Here is a 27,842-nt window from a genome sequence, read left to right as displayed (position 1 = left end):
GTACCCCGGTGTGTCCTGATTTTTTCCACTAGGGGTTCAATAATAAGGTTAAAAATTGAGGGGGACAGGGGTCACCCCTGTCTTGTTCCATTAGTGATGGAAAAGGGGAAATATAACATATTTGAGATGTAGACCTGTGCACAGGGGGAGGAGTATAAAGCTGGGATAACTATAGATAGTATAGGGCCCGAGAATCCACATTTTTTTGAGGGTCTGGGACATGTAGCCCCAGTGCACCCTGTTGAATGCCTTCTCCGCATCCAAAGAGAGCAGCAGAGAAGGCACTCGACAGACCGCAGCATGGTGCATGATGTCTATAGCTCTTCTCGTGGCATCAGATGCCTGCCTGCCCATGGTGAAGCCTGTTTGCTCAGGTTTGATCAGAGTTGGTAGGATTGGAAGAAGTCTATGGGCCAGGATTTTGGCATAAAGCTTAACATCAGTACTTAACAAAGAGATAGGTCTAAAGTTGGCCGGCGTAAGGCTCTTTACCTGGCTTTGGAATGGTAACCACATACACTTTGAGCATTTCAGAGGGAAACAAGTCAGAGGACATTGCTTCAGAGTAAACCAACTGCAACATGGGGGAGAGGACCTCATGGACGGTCTTATAGTAGCTGTTTGGTAATCCATCTGGGCCCGGGGACTTACTGTTAGGGAAAGTTTTAATCGTCTTTCGAATCTCAGGCTCTGTGATGGGTGAATTAAGGGACTCCAATTGTGATTCTGATAATGAGGGGAGTGCGAGATCTGCCAAGAAAGTTTGAATGGCTTCATCAGTGGGTTGTGGAGTGTTAGGGTCTTCTTTTAAATTGTATAAAGAAGAGTAATAATCCGCAAAGGAGTTTGCTATTTCTTTAGGATTATAGATTTTGCTTTTGTCTGAGTTACGAATAAGGAAAGGAATGTTAGTTTTTGCTTTACAAGCTTTTAGCCGCTGAGCCAGGAATTTGTCAGCTCGGTTGCCAGAAGAATAGTGGGTCAATTTAAGGGATTGGCTATGTTTGTCATACTGCTCCAACAGCAAGAGCCTGAGATTGGAATTAGTCAATTCGGAGTCGGAAGTGCTTTTGTTTTGAGCTCTAAGAATTTAATATCAGAAAGAAGAGAATTTAATTTTTGTGTCCTCTGCCTTTTTACCCTTGAGCACAGTTGGAGTATAATGCCACTAATAAAGGCTTTATGAGCACACCATACGGTAAATGGATTGGATACAGACTCAGCATTTAGAGCAAAATATTAATTTAGATTTTTTGTTAAGGTAGCAACCTGGGAAGGCTGCTGAAATAGCCAAGAGCTAGCATGCCAAATGTAGGCAGGCGTTGAGGTGTGGCCTTCATACACTGTGATGGATATAGGAGCATGGTCTGACCACGTGATATCATGGAGGAGATTTTTTGAAGCAAGAGTTTGTCCACCAGGATTAGATTGATGCAGGAATATAAATTGTGTCTGGAGGAATGAAATGTGAAGTTGCGTTCATTCAAGTGTTGACATCTCCAGGCATCTTACATTTCCTCCGCATGCAGTAGTAGTTGTAATGAGGGTAGGGGGCGTTGTGCTTTAGGAGTGATGTCCATCTTATAGTCCACCGCCACATTATTACAGCTCCACGTTTAACTGATTCAACCTTAGAAAATAACTTTTTTTTAGGAAATGGAGCCGGTGGGTATTGGGTGCATATAGGTTGACTATTATATTACTAGTATAGGGATTATTGTTGAATGTGCCCACCGGAATCAGGTATCTACCCTCTGGGTCTGTGTGCGCCTCCAGGAGGGAGAAGGCCACAGAGTCCCTGATGGCAATGAGGACCACTTTCTTCTTTGTAGAAGCTGAAGCTTTATATATATGTGGGAATTTTTTGTGGCTAAAGGTTGGGGCGTTTGAAGCCAACCAGGGCATTTCCTGTATGCACAGAATGTCCGAGTGCAGTTTGAGGGTCTCTCTCCAGACCGAAGCTCGTTTTGCTGAGTGGTTCAAGCCATGTACATTAAAGGAAGTCACTTTGATAGCCATGTCTGATAAGTGGGAGGGAGAGCTAATAGTACCTTACATAGGCCAGGATTCCGCCAGAAGGTCTGTGATCAGCAGATTGTGAGTGTTGGTGTAGAATAGGCTGTTTTTATATTTACTTCATTTTTTAATATTCAAAGCAGACTCCACGATCATGTGTTTATGCTTTATTTTTGCTGAGACATCACATTGAAAAACATTCTTTAACATTTCATTTATATTTTAGGGGACTTATGGGGTCCATGTGCCATTTTTTTCTTTTAAAAAAATAAGCAAGGAGAAAGATGTAATTTGTCAGCAATTTAAAGCTAGTTTCCTCTGTAAAAAAAAAAAGAATCTTGTTTCCGACTGCATGGAATTTAACAACATTTTTTATGGCATTGGTACGTTTCCCCAGGGCAGTGCCCACCCTAACGCTATTATTTATAACCCCCTTGCCTATTAGCCCTGAATGGGCATTTTTAATTTGACAGATTTTTGGGGGTTTAGGTTCAGAATCTGAACTTCTTTGAAGTTCAAACCCAGCTCGAACTGAACCCAGGGCAGTTTGGTTTATCGCTAATCCCTATCACCCCCCAGAAACTTGCCAAAGTAGGGTCAGTGGCTAATTACTTTTAAACTGATCCTGAGGAAGATTCACTCACAACAGTTTGTAAGGATTTACTCGCTGGTGGAGGGGTCCACACATAGTCTAGGTTGATGGTAGGCTGAGAGATGAAGCGCTTGGTGCCCCCAACTAACTGTATCACTACAGCAAGACCAGGCTGAATTTCCCCCGGGTAAACAATTTTTTAGGTCCACAATTGTGAGGAATGCCTCTGAGTCTCTTAATCCCACTGGCCCTTTGTCAGTCGATATTAACCTTTTGCAAATGCTTTTCACATGGTTGCCAATGTAGAGATCACTATAGATCATAGGCCAAAGACCCCAGGAGACGAGTCTATGTCAGAGTCAAGGGTAGTCCAATCAGCAGGTGGAATTGGCAGATCCTCAGGAATTTGGTACATGTCTACATAATGTACTGGCTTTGGTGGTCAGGGCATGTTGTTCTTCCTCTAGGTCAGGCAGCTAGCTTGATATTGGCCATTTTCCAACAACCAAAGCGCTGCCTTTCCAAGGCCCATGGTGGGGAGAGGGAGGAATTGCGTGGTGCCATTATTCAAGGGCACAGTGCCGACATGTACATGTTGAAAGAGTAAAGAGCGAGCATCCATAGTGTAAATCCATAGGGTAGGAAACGCTTGTATTTTTAATTAACTAAAATGGATTTACACCATGGATGCCCATGCCTGGTCTTTACTCTTTCAACATGTACATGGAGTAGAGAAGTAAAAAGGAGGCTGACAGAATCTCCTATCTTTCACAAGGCACAGATATTTTATTGTTCCAGTGAGTGAGGACTAGAGATGGGCTCAGGCGTGTTCGAAACCCCACATGCCCGATCCTGCCAGGAAGCAGACACTGCATAGCGCTAATCGCATGCAGTGAGACATTTCCTGACCTGCAGCTGCAGAGATCAGGAAATGTCTCACTGTCTGTGATAAGTGCTGTGCAGTGTTCAGGCGTGTGGGGTTTTTAAACACGCCAGAGCCCATCTCTAGTCCTCACTCACCAGAACAATAAAATATCTGTGTCTTGTGAAAGATAGGAGATTGTGTCAGCCTGGCGGAATCGGCGTGTGAGGTTTTGAACATGTCCGAGCACATCTCTAGGCAGAAAACATAGGAGAGGGAGCATAGAATGTGACACCTGGAGCACTGGAATAATGCATACAGAGGCACTGAGCACTTTAATATCACAGCTTATTATTGTACATAAATTATGTATTGATTATACCACGGAGCACTTTGGAGAATATGAATTTTCACTGAATGCAGACTGTTTAATGTATATGTAGCATGGAACACTTTATTTCAGTACATGTACATTAATTGAATGCATATTGAGCACTTTATATTTGATCCTATTGCTATATAATTATTTGCCTAGTAGGTAGCGCCGCAAACCTATGACCTGCTCTTGCTGAGCGCAGAAGGAAGAGACATGGTGCTTTCTATCCTCAAAGAGATAGCTTCTGTCCCCGCCTGCCACCTATCAGACCCATGTGGCATTTAGTTTCAGCTTTTGTCCCTTCCCCGTTGCCCCGTTGAAACACCTTGGCTCTATGCTACACAGGTCTGACAGGTGGTGACAGCGGCTGATAAGACAACTACATTATTCAAACGCCTCCTTGTTTTCCTGCTACATCGGTCTGACAAGCAGCAGGTCTACACTACCAGGGACATTGCTGGAGCCATTTGTTTGCTGGGGACAGACATATACAGCATGGATTGGAGCCGAAGGAAGTGCTCTTAAAATCCTCCTCAGCTCTGTGCTAGCTACACAGGTCTGACTGACAGGAGGTGGGCAGAGACAGGAGCCAACAACCACATCATTCAAACTCCTCCTGGAACTAGTGCACTTACATCATTTAAGAAGAGGCACCAGTGCTTGCTGAGCAGGCATGCTGGCCTGGGAGTTCCCCTTGTCCTTCTCTCTCCCATCGAGTTGACACTGAGCCCAGGCCAGATGTAAGGATGCCACGGAGGAAGGTAGGCGGAGCGTTAGGCTCCGGCTCCGCCCCACCAGTTGTACTAAGTGTGGGCGGTCTGCACAGTTACCGGCTGCTTTTTGGGGGGCGCCAGTCCCTGTCCCCCTGGCACAGTACTCCCCATAATGACACTGGCTCTACAGTGTAGTGGCTACACAAAAGCCACTGGCCATGGCAAAACAGTTTTGCAGCGGGAGCCGGGAGAAGCATTTGGGCTGGGCATTGTCAGCCTAGGCCAAGAGACAGCACTGTCACAGAGGCATTTGTAGAAAAGGAGGAATGGCCATGAATACTGGAGGCCAGGGGTATCTTAGCACCCACTGTCTTCCGCTAGGAATTCATAATGTCTGCTGCTTTATCTAGGGTTGCTGGTTTTGTTTTTACACCTGCTGTCCCTGAGAGGCATTTGTAAAAAGAACTGTTCCTTTAAAATATCAATTTGCTCTGCGAAGAGTGTATTCTCCCCTTATATATATTGGCAATTCATTAGAGATATTTAGTGCACATACATTTTGAGAGAGTTCCAAGAGAGATCTGACATACTCCAGAATTAGGCATGATGGTCACCCAGAGACGCCACATAATAGTCCAGCACTGCCATGTTGATGTTGTTATTGTTCCCAGGGTCCAGAATTTGGTAGGCCTGTGCAGCTCCACCATGTAATTCCAGTCTACAGCAGCTTACACTGATACTCAAAGACCAGGAAGAACCCTTCCATATTGCTTGCTTTTTCATGGAAGGGTATTATGTCCCTGAAAGAAAGCCTTAAATACAAAGTAAAGGTCAATCACAAAATTTTACCTCTACTGTAGATAAGCCTATAATAAGGTTTGCCTATAGGTAGTGTAAATATCTCCCAAACATGCACAGTTTAGGAGATATTTACTATACATGCAGCCAGGGATATCACTGGGGCATACGCTCTGAAGAAACAGCTACACGTGCCATTTCCTCAGAGCCCTGTGTCATGACCGACGGCTCCCGTGTGGAGTGATGTCATCATGGCAAGTCACAGAGCCAGAGTCCACAAACCTGGAAGCAAGATGGGTGAAGATGGAAGCGGCCTCGGCTTTGGTTTCGGGCAAGTTTCACATAATGGGCTAGTATGCGATGCATGCCTTTACCTAGCAGGAAAGAAAAAAAAAACGTCCAGTGGTTTACAAAATCTTTAAAGTGATTGTAAAGCTTCATGTTTGTTTCCATTAACCACTTTAGCCCCAGAAGGATTTACCCCCTTCCTGACCCAGCCATTTTTTGAGATACGGCACTGCGTCGCTTTAATTGCGCAATCGTGCCACGTTGTACCTAAACAAACAAAATGTATGTTTTTTTCCCCACCAATAGAGCTTTCTTTTGGTGGTATTTGATTTTTTGCACTATAAACATAAGAACAGCACCAATTTTGAAAAAAACCTTTTGCTATAATAAATATCAAAAAAAGTCTTCATCAGTTTAGGCCAATAAGCATATATTGATTGGCTTGCACAAAAGTTATAATGTCTACAAAATAAGGGATAGATTTATGGCATTTTTGATATTTATTTTTTTACTAGTAATGGCGGCGATCTGTGATTTTTATCGGGACTGCGACATTGCGGCGGACAGATCAGAGACATTTTTGGGACCATTGACATTTATATAGAGATCAGTGCTATAAAAATCCACTGATTACTGTATAAATGTTACTGGCAGGAAAGGAGTTAACACCAGGGGCGATCAAGGGGTTAAATGTAATCTCTCACTGTGTGTTCTAACTGTGGGGGGATGGGACTAACTTGGGGAGGAGACCGATCGTTGTTCCTATATACTAGGAACACACGATCTGTCTCCTCTCCCCTGACAGGACTGTCAGAAGTGATCGCAGGTGCCCGGCAGACATCACGCCGCCAGGCACAAGCATTGGCTCTTTAGGGACATGGCAGCATGCACGTCCCCTATACTCCTCAAGGTGCTCGCCCTACAGCTACGCCGATTAGCACAGGAGTGCCATTCTGCCGCCGTCGATCGGCTGGAGGCAGCCGGTAAATGGTTAAAATAACATTGTCAACCAATCCGCCTTTTCTGGGGTTCCCTGCCAGTGCTCCTAGTTCATCCCCCGCCACTCGTGTGTGCATGATCCTAAGCCTCGCTGTCTGCATCTATTCACATTCATTCTGCTTAAAACTTTTGAGTGACAGCAGCAGAAGGCAATGGCTTCAGCTGCTCTCAGCCAAGCCTATCAGACAGTGGAGTGGGAAAGAGCTACTGCAGACATGCACAGCGCTGGATCTAGATCGTGCTCAAGAAAGTATTTAGGGGTGGCAGAGGGGGAGGCATTGATAAAAAGTAAAAGGTTTTAAAAAAAACTTTTACCTTTATAACAACTTTAAGCAGGCCATACATGAATCAAAATTCGACCAGTTCAGCAGGGACATCAGATTTTACGAGCGTATGTACACAAGTCCGTCAAACAAAAGTCCAAAGTACAAACACACATGCTCAGAAGCAAGGATGAGCCAGAAGTGGTCAGTCTTGTAAACTAGCATTCGTAATGGAGAATTAACATTTGTGACGTGGCAGATTATGAAATCTCGAAATGCAGCACACATTCTCTTCTTCTTTAATGTGATAATAATGAAGCTGCTATGCTGGTGATACTGATGGAGTTATTGCAAATGAGTTTTCAAAGGCTTTTTTTTCTAGTGTTATCAAGAATAATATTATGTTTTTTTTATTGTAGGGCAAGTTACAACAACATCATTATCCCATCGTTTTTAAGTTCAAAGATATAACTATGTTGGTGTTAATTTTTCATTGTATTTTTTTTATGTAACTGCCTACTTCCAAACTGTAATTTGAAGTAAAACACATAGCCAAGTATTATTCTACACAATTTTTTTATTGTGCATTAAAAAAATAAAAATAAAAATTAGACATGCTATCTGCCAATAGAAAACAGAAAAACAAAGAAAAGGCGCCTCTAAGTGTAGAATTAAAAGCTGTTTAATTTCCCCAAAAAGGGTTAAAAACACTTACAAGATATGTAGACTGGCAGAGCATATCATTAATATCCATGTAGGTGGTCCGGCATGAATGCAGTGGTCATTGGCATATACCAGTTCTTTAGGCTGTGTGTGTCCAGTAGCAGGGAGGTCCAGGGGATGCCAACAGGAAAAACAGCAGGGAGCTCCAAGAGAACTGACAGGCCAGTCCGCAATCACAGTCTCAAAACACGAGGATCCTGGAAGTGACGTCAGCGGCAGGAGACAATAACCAGCAAGGACCACAAACAGGAAGCAAAACAGGAAGCAGTCATCAAAGAGGGACGCGTTTCGGAACATCTCATTGGTTCCTTTATCAACCTGATGACTGTGTGTGTATGGGACTAATTTATACTACCTGTGCGGACCTTAGGGGCGGGGATATGTAAATGGAGCGTTATCACAATATAAAGGTATAGGACAGGGGGAGAAACAGAAACAAAATCCCTATCCAAACAAAAAAAAAATATGATTTCTTACAGAGCAACAACCAATAAGCGACATTTAAAAATAAAAATAAACATAAAATGAAAATGAGAATCAATATTTTTACACAATCTTCAATAATGCTTAGGTCTAGGCATAATATATAAGACTGAAGGGGAGGGAGTAGGTAAAAAAAAAAAAAAAAAAAAAAAAAAGAAAAAAAGGGGGCAAAAGAAGAAAGGGAATAAAGGGGCAAAGAGAAACTATTTTGAAAAATATCTAGGGCAAAAAATATGTATAAATATATTAGCTAAATATATTTAAAAAAATATATAATATATAAATATACCAAAAAGGTTAAAATTATTTAAAAATATTTACCATATTTAAAATAATATACTAATAGAAAATTATATACTACTAAAAAAATCTTGCACAAATATATTAGGAAAGGAGGAATCTAGAGAATGGCACTAGTTTCAAAGTCCTCGTTCAACCCTCCAGGGGCAAGAACATTTAAAGTAAAAATCCAAAACATTTCTGTATGACAGAGTTTTCTGAAACGTTCGGCTGAGGGGCATTGGCATTGTCTCAATGACCCAGACCCTTAAACCATCTGTAGATTTTTGATGATACTTGAGGAAATGCCTAGGAACACTGTGATTATCTAATCCACCGGAGATGAAACGGCGATGCTCGCCGAAACGCTTGCGAAGTGGCCTAATGGTTCTCCCTACATAAAACAGGCCGCAAGGACATGTTAGACAGTATACCACATGGTCAGTGGAGCATGTGTGAAAACCCTTGATAGGGTATGTTTTTCCTTTTACAACAAAGTCCTTCTGGCCATGTCTTACAAACTGGCAGGTTTTGCATAATGGTTTGCGGCATTGGTACATACCCGAGATAGCTAGAAAAGTGGGAATAGAGCTGCCAGGGGGAGGAGGTTTCTCTTTAAGTTTACTTGGTGCCACTTTGCTCTTAATATTAGGTGCTTTTCTGTATGCAAACTTTGGCCTATTGGGAACAACAGGAAGGAGATGCTCATCCTGAAGCAGCAAGGGCCAATGTCTCCGTACAATACTCTCCATCTGTTTGTGATGACAATGAAATTGAGTGATGAAGCGTAAATCATTAAGATTTTTACTACCACGGATAGAGGTATATGAAGAGGGAGTTGTATTTTTGTATTGAGAACATGCTGTTTCCACAAGATTTACTGGGAACCCTTTATCAAGGAATTTTGCTTTTAAAGTCTTACTCTGATTATCGTAATCATCAATTCTAGTACAATTCTTTTTCAGTCTGCAAAATTGGCTCTTGGGTATATTGTTGAGCCATTGGGGGTGATGACAACTTTTATAGTGGAGAAATGAGTTCCCTGCAGTAGGTTTGGTAAACCTAAAAGACATCTGTTTTTTGCTTGGTCCTGAAGTTCAGAGCGCCCTTACAAACTGTATCTGCCAATAGAACTTAACCAAAAATGTCATTCTATGCATCCAAAAATATAACAAATATATAACAAATCAAATCATTATTATTCAACCAAAAAAATAAAAAAATAAAAGCCTCATGCATGTGTCCTGCTTCTTAATATAGGGGGTCAACAATGCCAAGAGTTGGTGAAAGCAGGGGACCGTTATCTGGAGCTAATTCCAAAAAACATCTGGAGTATTCTCCTGGAGCTCCCGCTGCAAAGGCATATGACATAATTTGTCACGATTAATAAAGCAACCAATTTTTGGTCCAAGTACTCCTCCTCCTCCTGTTCCTGGACTGGGGTCAAAGCAATAACTCCAAGGCCAATAATAAATAACACATTATCTCCTCCGATTCCGCAACATGTCTGGTTGACGTAAGGCCGTTCAGAAACAAACTGAAAAGCACGAAATAAAAAGCGAGAATTGAAAAGAGCTAAATGAAAAGCGCAAACGAAAAGTGTGAATCAAACACTCACCAAACTTCTACTAACAGGAAATTAGCAGAAGGAGCCCAAAGGGTGGTGCTAAAGAGCTGAAAAATCACATAGTACTTCAGTACGTTTGTTTGTTGGCCGACAATTCCTTGTTTGTATGCATGACAAAATCCCGGCACATGCCTTCGGACAAAAGTCCAAGGTTTTGTCTGTGGAAAATCCGATCGTGTGTATGAGGCTGAGTCTTCCTTACTGCAGGAGCTTGCACAGGTGCACAACAATTCTTTACAGATTTCCATTATTTATGGGCCCTTTATTGTAACTTTCCTTTTACTTATGACATCTTCTCCCAGAATGTCCATCTCCTCCTCCTACTGCTATCTCACATGCTCTTATACCACTGCTGCCACCATTTTGTGGTGGAGGTGTGGGCAAAGCAGAACACACACAGATTAAGATTTGTTTGGGACTCTTGGCCAGAGGTTCTTTACTAACCACTTGTTGCCCACCATATAGAAAAATTACAGCGGAAAAGTGGTTTCAATATCCTGACCAGACATCATATGATGTCCAGCAGGATAACAGCCACTGCACACCCTCATTGAGACTCTTTACCACGTTATCAGCTGTGTCCAATCATGTCTGATCATAGTATAAACAGGAAGAGCTGTTGATCGGCTTTTCCACACTCGCGTCTGTCAGATGCGAGTAGAGGAGAGACGATCGGCTGCTCCTCTCATGGGGGGGCCACCAGGGACGCCACTAGGACCACTAGAGATGTCACCACCAGGTATGCCACCCTAGACCACCAGGGATGCAATCAGTGCCCACAATGGATGCCAATCATTGCCCACAATGGATGCTAATCAGTGCCCACAATGGGCATCACTGATTGGCAGGCATTATTGTTTGGCACTGATTGGCATTCATCTGTACCATAAATTACTGTATATCAGTGCCCACCCATGCCCATCCATGCCGCCTATCAGTGCCTATCTGTGCCACCTATCAGTACCCATCTGTGCCGCCTATCAGTGCCTAACCATGCCGCCTATCAGTGCCCATCCATGCCGCCTTTCAGTGCCCATCAGTGCCACCTATGTGTGCCCATCAGTGCCGCCTATCAGTGCCCCATATTAGTGCCCATCATCAGTGCCCATCAGTACAACCTCATTGGTGCCACCTCATCAGTGCTATTCAGTGCCGCCTTATCAGTGAAGGAGAAAACGTACTTATTTACAAAGTTTTGTATCAGAAACAAAAAAAAATTCAAAGTCAAACCACCAAACAAAGCTCTATTTGTGGGAACAAAATGATAAAAATTTAGTTTGGGTATAGCGTTGCATGACCGCGCAATTGTCATTCAGTGCGACATCGCTAAAAGCTGAAAATTGGTCTGGGCAGGAAGGTGTATAAGTGCCCTGTATTGAAGTGGTTAAAAAGTTAAACATATTAATGATTTATTGATTCTGTAAGTGAAGGGCAAGGTGCTAGGTTCCCAATAGTGAAACTGTAACTTAAACCTATCTTCAGTGTGATTTTGTAGTGCAACATCGGTGCATTTTGACATGTTTTTGATGGGTTTTTCATGCTGCTGCATTTTCTGTAGGGAAAAGAGTTCACAGGTGCTGGTTGTTAGAGAGCCGCACCTGCCAACATCCTAACAACCACTGACTCATCCCCCATGCTGATCAGCTGACAGCAGAATGTAAACAATGGAGCCTCTCATTAAAAATTAAGAAAAAAGAAACTTTGTGGAGGCTCCCGCACAATCCATGCCAAGTCTTTATCTGAGCATCTAGCCTTGCAGATCAGGAAGGGGGTGAGTATGCGCCCTCCCCCTCTGAACCATAACAAACCACATGCCCTCAGTTTGGAGTACTACGTCAAAGCACCTTTTCCCCATTTTTTGTTGTTGAGTGGGACAAGGGCCCTTTTTCCCACAACCCTGGCCTTGTGGTTGTGGGGAACTGTGAGCAGGGGGCTTACTGGAATCTGGAAGCCCCTTTTATGAATAGGGGAGCCCCCAGTTACTATGTACCCTGACTAATTCACAAAAAAGGGGGCGTGGTAATGTGCAGGATTACGGGATGGAAATATGATGCAACAAAAAGGTGGTATGTCCAGTGTTAGCAATCCACTAGGAACCAGCAAAGGACAAGCAGCAGGATAACGGGGGAGCAATATGGCATAGCAAGGAATACGTTCAGAGACCAAGAGCAGAAATCTGGGGCACAGCAAGGGCCAAGTGACAGGATCACAGGACAGCAATGTGGAACAGCAAAGAAAAATGTAGGGGCCCATGTCAAACAGTCTTGGCCAGTTGGATGTGTTGGCTCAGATGTGGGGTCCACGCAAGATGGTCAACAGCATGAGGTGCATCCAGATGAGGATCACTGGGCCTCTCGAGAAATATAGGTCCTGTGTAATATGGTCAAAGCTTTAGGTGCATACAGGCAGTGAGCAACAAGGAGACACCTGATGAAAAGCTCAAAGTGACACTGGGTGGGAAGAGGCTTCTGGACTCATGGTGGGCGGAGGGGGAGTCGTGTGTGTCCGGCTGCTGCTTCTGGTCTATATAGGCAGCAGAGGGCTAAAAAAAAAGTCTTCCTGTTAATGGCCCCTGCTCATATATTTCAATCTGAGTTGGGGAGCAATCGTGTAGCGCAATGCTTAGTATTTGCTGCCAGAGCATCAGGCTCCACACAGTCCTACCCAGGCCACATCATGAGCATGGCTGGGTGCAAACCCTTTCTCTCCATCTCAGCGTGGGAAAAATAGCACCAGGAATATGTTACATAGTAGGTGAGGTTTAAAAATGACACAAGTGCATCAAGTACAACCTATGTGTGTGATTATATACGTATATGTGGAGCTTGTGGGAGGAAATTGCGGCCTGCAGGTGGTAAGTCTATATACTGGTCACAGTAAAGGGGTTGGACTACTGAGAGCTGACACACACGTGGTATTAAATGGTGGCAGCTGCATGAAAAGTTCCGGGGAAGAAATTGTGCCCCTGGCTGGTGTGTATCCCTACATGCAAGTGATGAAAGGTAATGGGATATGTGTGAGGAGTGGAGTACAGGGACCCCAATTGGTGCCTGTTATGGGGAAACGCTTTGAATAACACAGGCGCTTTGACAGTCCATAGTTGGATTCATATGCCTCAATGCTCGCTTTTATCTTCTATCTTGTAAGTGCAATATGTTTATGACTAAATGAACCATCTCTTTATACTGCACGATAAACCCTTTTCTCTTTTTTGACATATGAACCTCTATTCCATTTCTGGAGTGAGGAATACAGCCGATCGCAATTGTGTACCTTGACACTCATGTATTGAGGCTGGATTACCATATCTAACACACCTGGCCTGGAACGGATTGCTGACGTGATTGTATCAGTCTTCTTCAGGGAGTTTGGCTTGTGGAGTGCTGCAATTGATCTATAATCTAGAGATCATGGATTTCTGGTAAGAGGCTATATTTTACTCACAACACGGATTACAGCATCACTGGATTTTTTTGAGTCATCACTTGATTAATTCACCGATCTCTCTGAGAGGAAAAGTTTTGGACTTTATAAAGTGTTTCACTAACACTTATTATATATTTTTTTTTTCGGAAGGAAATTTGTTCACATTTGCACCCATTCATTCATACAATTTAATGATCGTTCAATTTTCATAATTTTTTTATCACCTTCATTTGTATGTTGGGAAAGATTAAGTAGATAGTCTTGTATTACATTATTATATATTTTGTCTTTATTGTGACATTTCAAGCGCTGCAGTCTACTTTATATATTTACATCTTTATTTCTGCGCGCACGGTTTATTTGTATTTAAATTTGGAGTACAGGGTGCATGTGACATGAACATATTTTCTTATTACATATTAAGGATTTGTTCACTGTTTTGCAGTGCTTCAAAAATGTTTTGCTTTACTTTATCTTTTTACATTGAAAGTCAGCAGTTTGGAAGACTTGCATAAAAAATGCATAGTTAAGAGGATACCATTTTTTGCTTTGTGCCTAGCAAGCCATTGTAAGTACTAACTTAGAGTTAATGAGGAATGGGACATTAATTTTAATGGGTGTGGTTTAATGTTTAGTTTTAAATTAAGTTATCTACAGGAACAATTCTGAGGCCAGAAATAACCAATAAGCTTTTCCTCAGTAGTAAAAGTATTCACGTAATTGTTTTGAAAGCTACTACTTTTAGTCTATTTAACCACTTGAAGACGACACTTCAAGTGGTTAAATAGACTACTTTTTTTCAGTTTTTCAGTGCTGTCACATTTTGAGTGACAATTACTCAGTCATGTAACAATGTAACACTGTGCCCAAATGGATTTAATATCTTTTTTTGGACCAAAAAAAAGCTTTTGTTCAAAAAAAAAAAATGGATGAACATTTTGAAAAAAAAAGTTTGTTCTTTTTTTTAAACTTTGCAAACAAATAATCTCTCATTAGAAATTTAGGTCAAAATGTATTCTGTGATATTTCTTTGTTGAAAAAAAAAGGTGTAGAATATTTAGTCTATGTGAAAGTTATAGAGTCTGCAAGCTATTGTATATATCATGAATGTACTGACTGCTTATCTAATTTATTCAGGCCCTAAAATGCCAGGACAAATACCCCAAAAATAGCCACTTTTTGGAAAGTAAACAGCCCAAAGTACTTAATACGAGGCATGAGTTTTTAAGTCTTTTTTTATACAATTTTTTGGAAAAATAAAACCAATTTGTTCACAAAATTATAATTTTAACATTTTTTTCTCAAAACACAGGATATGCATACCGTATATACTCGAGTATAGGGCGATCCGAATATAAGCCGAGGCCCCCAATTTACCAGAAAAAAACTGGGAAACTTATTGACTCGTGTATAAGCCGAGGGTGAGACATCCCTGTGTCCCGTCCATCCCTGTGTCCATCCCTGTGTCCATTCCTGTGTCCCGTCCATCCCTGTGTCCATCCCTGTGTCCCGTCCGTCCCTGTGTCCCGTCCGTCCCTGTGTCCCGTCCGTCCCTGTGTCCCGTCCGTTCCTGTGTCCCGTCCGTCGCTGTGTCCCGTCCGTCGCTGTGTCCCGTCCGTCGCTGTGTCCCGTCCATCCCTGCCTACCTGTGCCAATCTGCAGCCTCTGTGTGCCATGCTCTCCTCGTCTGACAGACGGCGGCCATTCCTCTGTTCAAAAGCCGCGCCTCCCTGTCTGTGATAGGCGGAACACTCAATTTCCCAGCAGTCAGTGTTCCGCCTATCACGGACATCCTCTCATCCTCGTCCGTAGTACGAGGATGAGCATACTACATATGCAAGACCTTTTCATAGCCTATCCAAATAGAGAGGCCCAGAATTCAGATTTTCTAGGGGCTTAAAATACACATCTAATTTTGTGACTATCTATCCCATGTTTGTAGGCCCTGGAGCAACAGGACAGTGGAAACCCCCATAAAATGACTTATTTTCTAAGAGGCATGGTGAATCTTTGAAGACTTAATTTTTTGCCACAAGGTTTGGAAAACGCAGAAAGAAAATAATCATGTTTTTTTTACACAAAGTTTTCAATAGGATATTTCTAACACCCTCTATAGGCATTATATCCAAAAACACATTTTGCTACTCCTACCAAGTATTACGATACCACGTGTGAGACTTTTTCACAGCCTAACCACATAGAGAGGCCCAACATCTAAAGAGCACCTTCAAGCTTTCTAGGGGCAAAATTATGCGTCTAATTTCCTGACTAATTTTCACATTTTTGGAGGCTATGGAGCACAAGAACAGTAAAAACAAAATGACCACAAGTTTCTGTTAACTGCAGAATTTTATTTTTTAAACAAACTATCAATTTAATAAGATATTTTTCACATACAGCATGAGCATGCTTCACCCCAAAATACATTCTGCTACTCCTCCCAGCGATACCACATGTGTGAGACGTTTTCACTGTCTGGACTGATTATGTACCAGACACTGTATCACAAAAATCAACCAATTGTATCAAAAATAGTGTACTGTATGTGAGAGGCCAAGGAATATACAGTATCTCACAAAAGTGAGTACACCCCTCACATTTTTGTAGATATTTTATTATATCTTGACACTGAAGAAATTATACTTTGCTACAATGTAAAGCATTGTATATACAGCTTGTATAACAGTGTAACAGTTATAACAGTGTACATTTGCTGTCCAGTCAAAATAACTCAACACGCCCATTAATATCTAAACCACTGGCAACAAAAGTACACCCCTAAGTGAAAATTTCCAAATTGGGCCCAAAGTGTCATTATTTTGTGTGGCCACCATTGTTTTTCAGCACTGTCTTAACCTTCTCATGGAGTTCACCAGAGCTTCACAGGTTGCCACTGAAGTCCTTTTCTACTCCTCCATGACAACATCATGGAGCTGGTGGATGTTAGAGACCTTGCACTCCTCCACGTTCTGTTAGAGGATGCCCCACAGATTCTCAATAGGGTTTAGGTCTGGAGACATGCTTAGCCAGTCCATCACCTTAACCCTCAGATTCTTTAGCAAGGCAGTAGTCGTCTTGGAGGTGTGTTTGGAGTTATTATCATGTAGGGAATGCTGCCCAGTCTCCAAAGGGAGGGAATCATGCTTTTCTTCAGTATGTCACAGTACATGTAACAACAAGGTCTGGGGAATGCCCAGGGAAAGCCTACTTACCACCAGCTCGCAGACAACCAAATTAACCTGTCTAACAGTATGCGTTAAAAACAGGGGTTTAGTCCGCACGCATTTGCAAACGCATGCGTGAGCCACAGAGCCACGTCAAGGCACCCTGGTATCTGTGGTCCTAACACTAACATGGTGTCCCCGCAGTGGAGGCACACGCATTCTGATGGTTAGATGAGGGCAGGTGGACTGAAGGGGAGCCACCCCTCCTTAAAGGTACAGGAACACACCAAACACCCAGCAAGAGCACAATGGCAGCAAAGGTGTTGGTGCACTGCTGGACCAATGCAAACACTACCGTGTTATCAAGAATTGCCCACCGCCCCCATCTATAGCTGGCTATCGCAGTAAGTGGCTTTGGAAGGCTAAACAACAGGTAACAACAAGGTCTGGGGAATGCCCAGGGAAAAACCAAAGCCTACTTACCGTACATGTTGCCATTCATGGTTCCCTCAATGAACTGTAGCTCCCCAGTGCCGGCAGCACTCATGCAGCCCCAGACCATGACACTCCCACCACTATGCTTTACTGTAGACAAGACACACTTGTCTTTGTACTCCTCACCTGGTTGCCGCTACACACACTTGACACCATCTGAACCAAATAAGTTTATATTGGTCTCAGACCACAGGACATGGTACCAGTAATCCATGTCCTTAGTCTGCTTGTCTTCAGAAAACTGCTTGCGGGCTTCCTTGTGCATCATCTTTAGAAGAGGCTTCCTTCTGGGATGACAGCCATGCAGACCAACTTGATGCAGAGTGTGGTGTATGGTCTGAGCACTGACAGGCTGACTCCCCATCCCTTCAACCTCTGCAGCAATGCTGGCAGCACTCATACGTCTATTTGCCAAAGACAACCTCTGGATATTAAATTTGGTGTGTATTAACCACAGCGTGGTCCTGAGGATACACTGCAGAGTGAACATGCCACGTCCCGATATTTAGATTTACTAGAAAACACAACAGCTACTGTAAGTGATGGACTTTTTAGGCATAAACATAGAGGGAAAATAATAATTTTAAACAATATTTTATTTCTAAAAACAAACAATCGTTCAATGCCTCAGAGCATAATAGTTACACTGTTTAATATAATATAGGTACATCAAATTTTACATATATTCCCATATATATATACACAACATGGGGACATTAAAAAAAGAGGAACCAGCAGTACAAAAAATAAAATTTACAAAAACAGCGTATCATAGATGACTCAGTTCAGAGATGCTCTACATGTTACGCGTTCTCAGCAACGCTTCATCAGGAGCTTATGACGTTTTTTTCCCCTAAGGATAAGCAGGGAGAAAAGCTCCTCTACAAAGGTATGGGCAAAAATGTAGCCTATATACGGTATAAAAACACAGAGGGAACCGAGAACTCCAAGAAGGTAGGGCAAAAGGAGAGAAAAAGTGCAAACCGTGATTCTTATAGTCCTTCAATCAATTTTGCTCCTCCAATTTATAGAGTGTGCAGGATAGCCTCAATAGAGAGAGAGGGTCTTAAACTGGTAGGTAATTGTAGGTAAATCTTTTTCTGTATAGTGGAGCTAATTCCTATTGGAGTTCCAGTTGGCCTTGGGGGGAGGGGGAGAGACAAGACCCTTAGCCCGTCCATAGCCTCTCTCTCTATTGAGGCTATCCTGGACACTCTATAAATTGGAGGAGCAAAATTGATTGAAGGACTATAACAATAACGGTTTGCACTTTTTCTCTCCTCCTGCCCTACCTTCTTGGAGTTCTCGGTTCCCTCTGTGTGTTTTTATACCGTATATAGGCTACATTTTTGCCCATACCTTTGTAGAGGCGCTTTTCTCCCTGCTTATCCTTAGGGAATAAAAACGTCATAAGCTCCTGATGAAGAGTTGCAGAGAACGCGTAACATGTAGAGCATCTCTGAACTGAGTCACAGATACGCTGTTTTTGTAAATTTTATTTTTTGTACTGCTGGTTCCTCTTTTTTAATGTCCCCATGTTGTATATATATGGGAATATATGTAAAATGTGATGTACCTACCGTATATACTCGAGTATAAGCCGAGATTTTCAGCCTCTTTTTTGAGGCTGAAAGTGCCCCCTCGGCTTATACTCGAGTCACCGCCGTCTGACTGCTCGATCAGCGTATCGAGCAGACAGACGGCGGACATTAAAATTCAAAAGCCGCGCCTCCTTCTCCGCCTCCGCCTGTGATAGGCGGAACACTGAATTTCCCAGCAGTCAGTGTTCCGCCTATCACGGACATCCGCTCATTCTCATACTACGGACGAGGATGAGAGGATGTCCGTGATAGGCGGAACACAGGCTGCTGGGAAATTGAGTGTTCCGCCTATCACAGGCGGAGGCGCGGCTTTTGAATTGTAGAATGGCCGCCGAGAAGAGCGGCGATCCTGGAGCGGCGATCCATCGGCACGACACGGGACGGAGGAGGCACGGGACGGAGGAGGCACGGGACGGAGGAGGCACGGGACGGAGGAGGCTCGGGACGGAGGAGGCTCGGGACGACGGCGGCTCGGGACGGAGGCTCGGGACACAGGTAGGCTGGACACACACACAAGGCTGCACGGACACACACACAGGGATGGATGGATGGATGGACACACACACACACACACACACACACACACACACACACACACACACAGGGATGGATGGATGGATGGATGGATACACACACACACACACACACACACAGGGATGGATGGATGGATGGATGGATACACACACACACACACACACACACACACACACACACAGGGATGGATGGATGGATGGACACACACACAGGGATGGATGGACGGACACACACACAGGGATGGATGGATGGATGGACACACACACAGGGATGGATGGACGGACACACACACAGGGATGGACGGACACACAGGGATGGACAGCCATGTCTCACCCTCGGCTTATACACGAGTCAATAAGTTTTCCAGTTTTTTGGGGGTAAATTGGGGGCCTCGGCTTATATTCGGGTCGGCCTATACTCGAGTATATACGGTATATTATATTAGACAGTGTAACTATTATGCTCTGAGGCATTGAACGATTGTTTGTTTTTAGAAATAAAATATTGCTTAAAATTATTATTTTCCATCTATGTTTATGCCTAAAAAGTCCATCACTTTCAACAGTAGCTGTTGTGTTTTCTAGTCAACCTCTGGATATGACGCTGAGCACATGCACTCAACTTTTTTGGTCGGCCATTGAGTGGAATCTGTCCTGTTAAACCACTGTATGGTCTTGGCCACTGTGCTATAGCTCAGTTTCAGGGTCTTGGCAATCTTCTTATAGCCTAGGCTTATGTAGATTGGAAGCTCTAACGAGCAGGGCCCTCTGATTCCTCTTGTACCAAATTGTAATGTAACTGTAATGTCTGCCGTCATGTTGTAAAGCGCTGAGCAAACTGTTGGCGCTATATAAAACCTGTATAATAATAATAATAATGTAGACCAACAATTCTTTTTTTCAGATCCTCAGAGAGTTCTTTGCCATGAGGTGCCATGTTGAACTTCCAGTAACCAGTATGAGAGAGTGAGAGCGATATCACCAAATTTAACAAACCTGCTCCACATTCACACCTGAGATGAGTCACCTGACACCGGGGAAGGAAAAAAATGGCTAACTGGGCCTAATTTGCACATTTTCACGTAGGGGTGTACTCACTTTTGTTGCCAGCAGTTTAGACATTAATGGCTGTGTGTTGAGTTATTTTGAGGGGACAGCAAATTGACACTGTTATACAAGCTGTAAACTCACTACTTTACTTGTTTTTTAAATCAAAGAAGTTTTTATTAATGATTGAAATGTTACATGCCATAGAAAATCAGACAATGTCAAAGCACAATAAGGCAGTCGACGTCGGCCGTACATGTTACAGTAGTCCACAAGGGACAATTATACATTAGATTTACACAGTGCTAGTGGCAGTATAGAACAAAAGCATAGTTAAAGAAAAATATAAAGCAGAAAGTGGAAAAAAAACATTCAGAACACATAACACACACAGGCTATAGGATTGGCTATGTTCCTTGAACCCCAGACACCTGTCACTATTTGACAGGGTGCAACCCCATCTGCTGGAACACCCATGAACAATCGGTAAGTAATAGTTCTCCAGACCATAGGTTCTGTCACATCTGGATTATCCCTGTAACAATCTATATTTGATCAGCCGATGAGAGGCCAGTCCTGGAATATCCAGCCAATCCTGCCACATTGTGTAAAATTTGTGTGGTACATTCCTGTGTTGGTAGGCCAACGTTTCCCTGATTAGCATTTTGTTCACCTGATCGATCCAATGATGCCTGGTGGGGACCCTGGGAGTAATCCATAACTCCGCTATAAGTTTTCTGGCTACATAAAGTAGTCGGATTATCACTGTATGGGCAGCTGGAGTCAACATCTCCTCATCCAGGGCTCCCAACAGGCAAACCATGGGATTCTTTGGAATGATGATCAAAAACACATGGGAAATGACCTCAAGCATCCCATTCCAGTAACAAACCAGTCTTGGACACCTCCAGAACATATGTAGGAGGTCGCCATGGTCCCTCATGCACTTAGGGCATAAGGGTGTATCATGGAGGCCCCAACCATGTAGCTTGGCAGGTGTTCTGTAGACTCTGTGCAGTAAATAGAGATGTGACAGTTTTTGGGAGGCTGACACTGAGACCAAGGGGGCAGAGGCTAGGCAAAGATTCCACGTCTCTTCATCCATCGGTCCAAGATAACCCTCCCATTTTGCCTACATGGTAGACCAGCAGAGTCCTGAAGTCCATTAAGAATAATGCCATACCCTCTAGAGATCATACCTTTTTTTTCCGCTCCATTAGGATCAATTACACAATGACATGGTCAGTCAATCGGAGTGGCGTGAGCCAGGACTGCAATTGTAATGCATGTCTCAGTTGCAGGTATTTGAAAAAAATCATTGCGTGATATGCCAAACTCCACCTGTATCTCCATAAAGGATTTTAAAACATGTCCACTCTACAATTGTGACAGGAATTGGATACCTTTCTCCCTACAGGTGTTAAACACCTTAAGCTTTAAAAGTTCACTATAATTTGCATTCCCCCAGATAGGAGTGAGTGTTAGAATGCTGCGCACCTGTAGTAAACGTTTAATGTGCGACCATAGGGTATTTAATAGGGTTATGGTTGGGGAGCCTCTGTCTAGGTGTGTATATCCTGCCTCCAGGTTAGAGAGTGCTATACCTGCGTCTGTAGAGGTGCCTAATATTCTACATATTGGGTCCAGGGGATCTTCCAATCCCCAGCCACCCAGTTGCTGTAGCTGTGAGGCCAGGAAGTAGGTCCCAGCATGCGGTACTGCCAGACCTCCTTCTTTTTTATATTGTAGAGTGTTTAAGCTAAGTCTGGCAATCTTTTTGCACTATATTAATTCCCTAAACTGGGAGTCTATCTTGTCAAACCAATGCCTAGGGATACACATCGGGGAGTTATGGCAGACATAACGTAGTTGCGGTGCCCACACCATTTTTATGAGGTTAACCCTCCCCAGTATGGATAGCGGTAGTTTGCACCAGGCTTTGCATTTCTCTCTAAATTAAGTTAGCAAAGGTAGAAGATTCAGTGGAATATATTGTGAGACCTCCGGGGACATCTGTACACCTAGGTATCGAAAGGATGGTACTATTTGAATCATGGCCGCGCATTCAGGGGGAGGTACTGTCAGTGGGGCTAAGGGCATCAGCACCGACTTATTCCAATTTATTGAAAAGCCAGATAATGTGCCAAATGGTTTAATTAGGTTCATGGTTGTCGGCAGGGAGCCCTGAGTGTCACACAAGTATATTAGGGTGTCATCAGCGTACAATGACACCACATCTGTCCCTGTGTGCCTTCTGAACCCAATAATCTCACTGTTAGCACTTATTCTTCCCGCGAGTGGTTCCTGTGCCAGGGCGAACAGCAGGGGTGACAATGGGCACCCCTGCCTAGTGCCCCTGAACAGCATAAATGGCTCAGACAGTTCTGCATTAACACTAATTCGGGCTGTCGGTTGGGCATACAGCAATTTAACCCATCTGATAAATGTATTGCCCAGGCCCATTCTCTGTAAGACCTTCCACAATTAAGGCCACTCAACACTGTTGAAGGCCTTAGCCGCATCCAGTGAGAGAATGGCCTGATTGTCGGGGTTCTCAACTGGGATTTGGATATTTAAAAGAGACGTCTAATATTTTTGGCTGTGGATCTTGTAGGTATAAAACCTGACTGATCCCTGTGGATCAGTTTTTGTATGACCTGGGACAGTCTCTTTGCCAGCACTCTTGCGAGCAGTTTAACATCTGCCGTGAGCAAGGAGATGGGTCTATAAGAGTCAGGAGACATTGCCACCTTGCCCGGTTTCAAAATCACCTTTATGACCGTTTCATTCATGGAGTCTGGTAATGTTCCGATTTCTAAGGCATTGTTAAATACTTTCAAAAGTGTAGGCAGTAATTTGGCAGCATATTGCTTGTAAACCTCGGATGGAAGACCTTCCGCCCCTGGGGCTTTATTGTTGTGGGTTTGTTCCAATGCTAGAGCTAGTTCGTCTTCTTTTATTGGGGCATCTAACATATCTGCATCCGAGGCAGACAAGCGAGGAAGCTCACAGTTTTCAAGGAAATTTGCTATATCATTATCACTAGGATGTACTTTGGAGGAGTATAGGTCAGCATAAAATGAACGAAAAATTTGTGATATGGCGGAGGTGTCCGTATGGGTTATGCCCTGTGTATCACACAAGGAAGAAACCACAGGGGCAGATCTCTGAGCCCGTGCCAGCAGGGCCAGCATATGCCCGGTGGACTCTCCCTCTTCAAAGTGTGTTAGTTGCAAAAAAAAATCTCTTGTTCTCAGCTAACTAAAGTGCAAGCTGGCTAGACATAGACTGTGCCCCCAGCCAGGGCTTTTTTGTGTCCTCCGTGGAATTGTTAACATAGTTGTCCTCTGACTTTCTAAGTACCCTGCACACCTTCCGTTCTCAGGCTTTAGTGTTCATTTTTATACCATTGATATTAGTGATGAACTGCCCTTGTAAAAAGGCCTTAGCCGTATCCCAGACAGTTCTCAACGGGGCTGAGTCTATATTATCCTGCAGAAAAAAATTAAGACTATCCCCTATGGGATCGGGCAATGGAAAGAGTGCAAACCAGAAAGGGTTAAGTTTCCACCCCCTGGGTTTAACGCTAATGGGCAGTGTAATCTTGACCCAGAGGGAGGAATGGTCAGAAATGTGTTTATCCCCACACCCAGAGTCTGCAACCAGTGGGAGTAAGGCGACATTTCCTAGCCCCAGGTCAATCCTAGACAAGCTCCCATAGGCTGCGGAGCAGCATGAGTACTGTCTAGACTGGAGGTGGGTTCTTCTCCACACATCTGTCCAGCCAAGCTCAGCAAGCAAATCCGTGAATGGAGTGTCATCTCCCTGGCGGGTAGGTATGGGCAGGGGTACAGGCACTTTATCCCATTTATAGTTTAAACAATTGTTAAAGTCATCCATTACTAACAAGGGCACATTGGGGAACCGTGCCATAAACCTAGCTAGGCATCTGAGGACTTCAGCTGAGTAAGGGGGTGGTATGTATATATTGGCAATAATGCATATCATATGAGCTACCTTACATAGTAAGAAAATGTACCTCCATCAATGATTTGTGGGGAGCAAGAAAAGTGCACATCCTGACAAATCAGAACGCTCACTCCCCTGGCGTAAGCAGGGTATGTAGAGTGAAATTGGGTAGTATATACTGTAGGACTAAAACTAGGCAGGACATCAGGTGCAGAGTGGGTCTCCTGTAGACATACAATTCCAGCCCCCATAGTTTTAAGGTGTCTCAGAATTGCTAGTCTTTTCACAGGATTGCTTAGCCCTCTGACGTTCCATGATAGGAGCTTAATAGTAGCCGACATTTGTATACATTGCGATTATATGTATGAATAGCATGGGCACCAACGTAAGTAGGCTAAGGCAAGTAAGGGCAATTGATCTTAATTCGACATCTATGATCAACCTGTTTACAGCAGTACCTGAGGCACCCTTATATAGTCCATTAGCGGCAGATCTAGCAGGAGGTCTCAGAAGGAGCTCCAGATGTTCAAGTAGGCAGACAATGTCCCGTGTGGTTCTGAAGAAAAAAAGAAACAAAAAGAAAGAAAAAACAACCAAAAAATATAAAACCTTTAAGATGTTATTTGTGGAGCCAACAGGGCTCCTAACCTGTAAGGCTAAAGTAGAATAAGCCCCCAACAAGTACTTGGGGGGGCATGGAAACTTCCATAGAAATTGCTTCTAGGTGACAGATAGGGTTTCACATGTGCAGGTGACATGAAGCAACTAGCTCTTTCAAAGAATACAGTAATAAAAAAATATCTCTTAACAAGTTTACCATTAAATATTTAGAACACATCAAATATCAAAACACTGTTCTGCTTAGTACTGCAATACCTGTTGTGGCTGCTAATAGGTTGTAGATTTTTAGGTGTAAAAAATGTTGTGTAATAAAAGAAGACTAGGTTGCCAAGCTTAATCTATATAAACACAGCATATACAGGGCAGGGCATCAGGAGTATATTGTACAACATAATGAAATCAGTGCAGGAATCAGGAGCATATTGTGCAACATGGTGTATACAGTGCAGGTGTCAGGGTTACAACACTGTGTACAACGTGTAATTATCAGTAATACTGTGTCCCTTACTGTGGTCAGTGGGAGAAAATATGCCCCCAAGTTGGTATAGGAGGGTGGCATAATAGACCCTACCACTTCCATACTAAAATGGCTAGCTCTGTTTTGTCTCTCCCTAAAGAGGGAGATTGTGCGGGTGAACAAAGCGGTGTGTTGCTATGGCTTTATTAGTAATTTTTATAGCATAAATATATGGAATGTTACAATTTAATCACTGTGTATTGTTTTTTTTAAAGCTGAGCTTCCTCTATTAATATGCTAATTAACCCCTTTGACTGGTTTCATGGAAACTAGCAAAACAGGAAGTGATGTTTGCAGGAAATGGGGGAAGGACTTGCACACAACCATGAGCTGGAAAGAAAGGAAATACTAGTTTGTAGAACTGAGAAGCAAGAAGGAGTTTTGGAAGAGATCCTGTATAGAAGGAAGATGAAGTTAGAACAAAGAAGGAAGGAGGCACCTTAACAATGAAGGAAAATCTGTGCCAGAAGACTTTACCTGGGGACATTGCTAGTGCCCAATTTCTTGCAATCACTTGTACAGTAGAGCCTGAAGCCCTGGTTGCCTATGGAGATCTTGAAGCCACTATAACCTGACCCAAGTAACACTTAGCATATTCCTACTGTACACAGACCACTGTTCATGCTCGTCTGGTAGAAACATTAAGGAGCATGTGAAATCTAGCTATATATATATATATATATATATATATATATATATATACACACACATACATACATACACAAACACACACACGTATTTCACAAAAACATTACAGTACCTGAATTGGGGTGGGAAAGGGAAAAAAGGAAAGGAAAGCGATAGTAAAATTTACACTGTACACACTGCAACAACACAGCATTATCTTACATTACAGTTACCATCCAAGTCTGTCTATCTAATCCACCCATTCTCCAGTGGTTTGATAGATGCTCTCTGGTGAATCCTGGAAAAGAAAAGAACATATGTACAATATTTTAACCTAACTGTTAGAAAGCAGGATTCTACCAATCTCTGTGAATTCCTCTCCTATAACTTCTAAAACCTCTTTAATTTCTAAAACCATTTTTTTTTCTCTGTAAAACAGTACTAATTGTGCTCACTCATACCTAGTGGTATGCGTCGCTGAAGTGCAGTTTTTAACCTAAAAACTGTTTAAGTATTCTTGACACGGTGGATGTTCCATTCTCTGTGTGACAGACTCTATCTACCCCAGTGTCCATCATCACTAGGACTAATTTATACAATTTGTTACAAAAGAAAACTTAGACTGTTGTCAGTAACAACAAGTAGCGCTTCACTTTTCTTTGCTTACATTTTTGTAAACTGTTCATCCCTGTATGTGATATAATAGAGACAAGATACAAGCCATATAATGTTTTAAACTAAAACAATGGGGGTCATTTACGAAAGGCAAATCCACTTTGCACTAGAAATCTAAGTGGTAGATCTGAAATGAGTGGAAGCTCTGCTGATTTTATCATCCAAAAATGTGCAAAATGCTGTTGTTTATTTTCCTTGGATGTCCCCCTCGGATCTACAGCGGCTTTACTTCCAAGTGTACTTGCAGTGCAAAGTGGATTTTCCTTTAGTAAATAACCCCCCCCCCATGTCTTTATTTTATTATATCTTTTCATGTGACATCACTGAAGAAATTACAATGTAAAGTAGTGAGTGTACAGCTTGTATAACAGTGTAAATTAGCTGTCCCCTCAAAATAAATCACACAGCCATTACTGTCTAAACAAAAGTGAGTGCACGCCTGTACTGAATATGCCCAAATTGGGCCAAATTGACAATTTTTCCTCTCCGGTGTCATGTGACTCATTAGTGTTACAAATTCTCAGGTGTGGTCACTGGAAGTTCAAAATGGCATCTCATGGCAAAGAACTCTCTGAGCATCTGAAAAAATTAACTGTTGCTCTACCTAAAGATGGCCTAGGTTATAAGAAGAGTGCCAAGACACTGAAACAGAGCTGCAGCACGGTGGCCAAGGCCATACAGCAGTTTAATAGGACAGGTTCCACTCTGAACAGGCCTTGCAATGGTCGACCAAAGAAGTTGAGTGCACACGCTCAGCATCAATATCCAGAGGTTGTCCTTGGGAAATAGACGCATGAGTGCTGCCGGCATTGCTGCAGAGGTTGAGGGGGGGAAGGGTCAGCCTGTCAGTGCTCAGACCATATGCCACACACTGCATAAATTTGGTCTGCATGGCTGTCAACCCAGAAAGGAGCTTCTTCTAAAGATGATGCACAAGAGAGCCCGCAAACAGTTTGCTGAAGACAAGCAGACTAAGGACATGGATTACTGGAACCATGTCCTGTGGTCTGATGAGACCTAGATGAACTTATTTGGTTCAGATGGTGTCAAGCGTGTGTAGAGGCAAACAGGTGAGGAGTACAAAGACAAGTGTGTCTTGCCTAGAGTAAAGCATAGTGGTGGGAGTGTTATGGTCTGGGGCTGCATGA

At 43.0% G+C, this 27,842-nt stretch overlaps 1 long non-coding RNA gene across 4 annotated transcripts in view; it reads left to right on the top strand.

The window, feature by feature from the left end:
- LOC143982469 (uncharacterized) overlaps window positions 1-27,842 on the top strand; it is a 110,954-nt gene that overhangs the window by 7,065 nt on the left and 76,047 nt on the right. For 2 of the 4 annotated variants that reach the window (XR_013274461.1, XR_013274459.1), the window contains exon 1: window positions 3,651-13,440. This is a non-coding gene — a long non-coding RNA (uncharacterized LOC143982469). Of the gene's footprint in view, window positions 1-3,650; window positions 13,441-20,142; window positions 25,583-27,842 lie in introns of those variants that run through there. The other 2 variants (XR_013274462.1, XR_013274460.1) reach the window with 2 other exon arrangements.

The sequence above is a fragment of the Lithobates pipiens genome, unplaced genomic scaffold (assembly GCF_037356315.1).
Source record: "Lithobates pipiens isolate NorthernLeopardFrog02 unplaced genomic scaffold, aLitPip1_a1.2 Scaffold_16, whole genome shotgun sequence".
In the NCBI taxonomy this organism is placed as follows: domain Eukaryota; kingdom Metazoa; phylum Chordata; class Amphibia; order Anura; family Ranidae; genus Lithobates; species Lithobates pipiens.
Note: the sequence above shows the minus strand (reverse complement) of the source record. Positions and strands in the feature narration are given on the sequence as shown.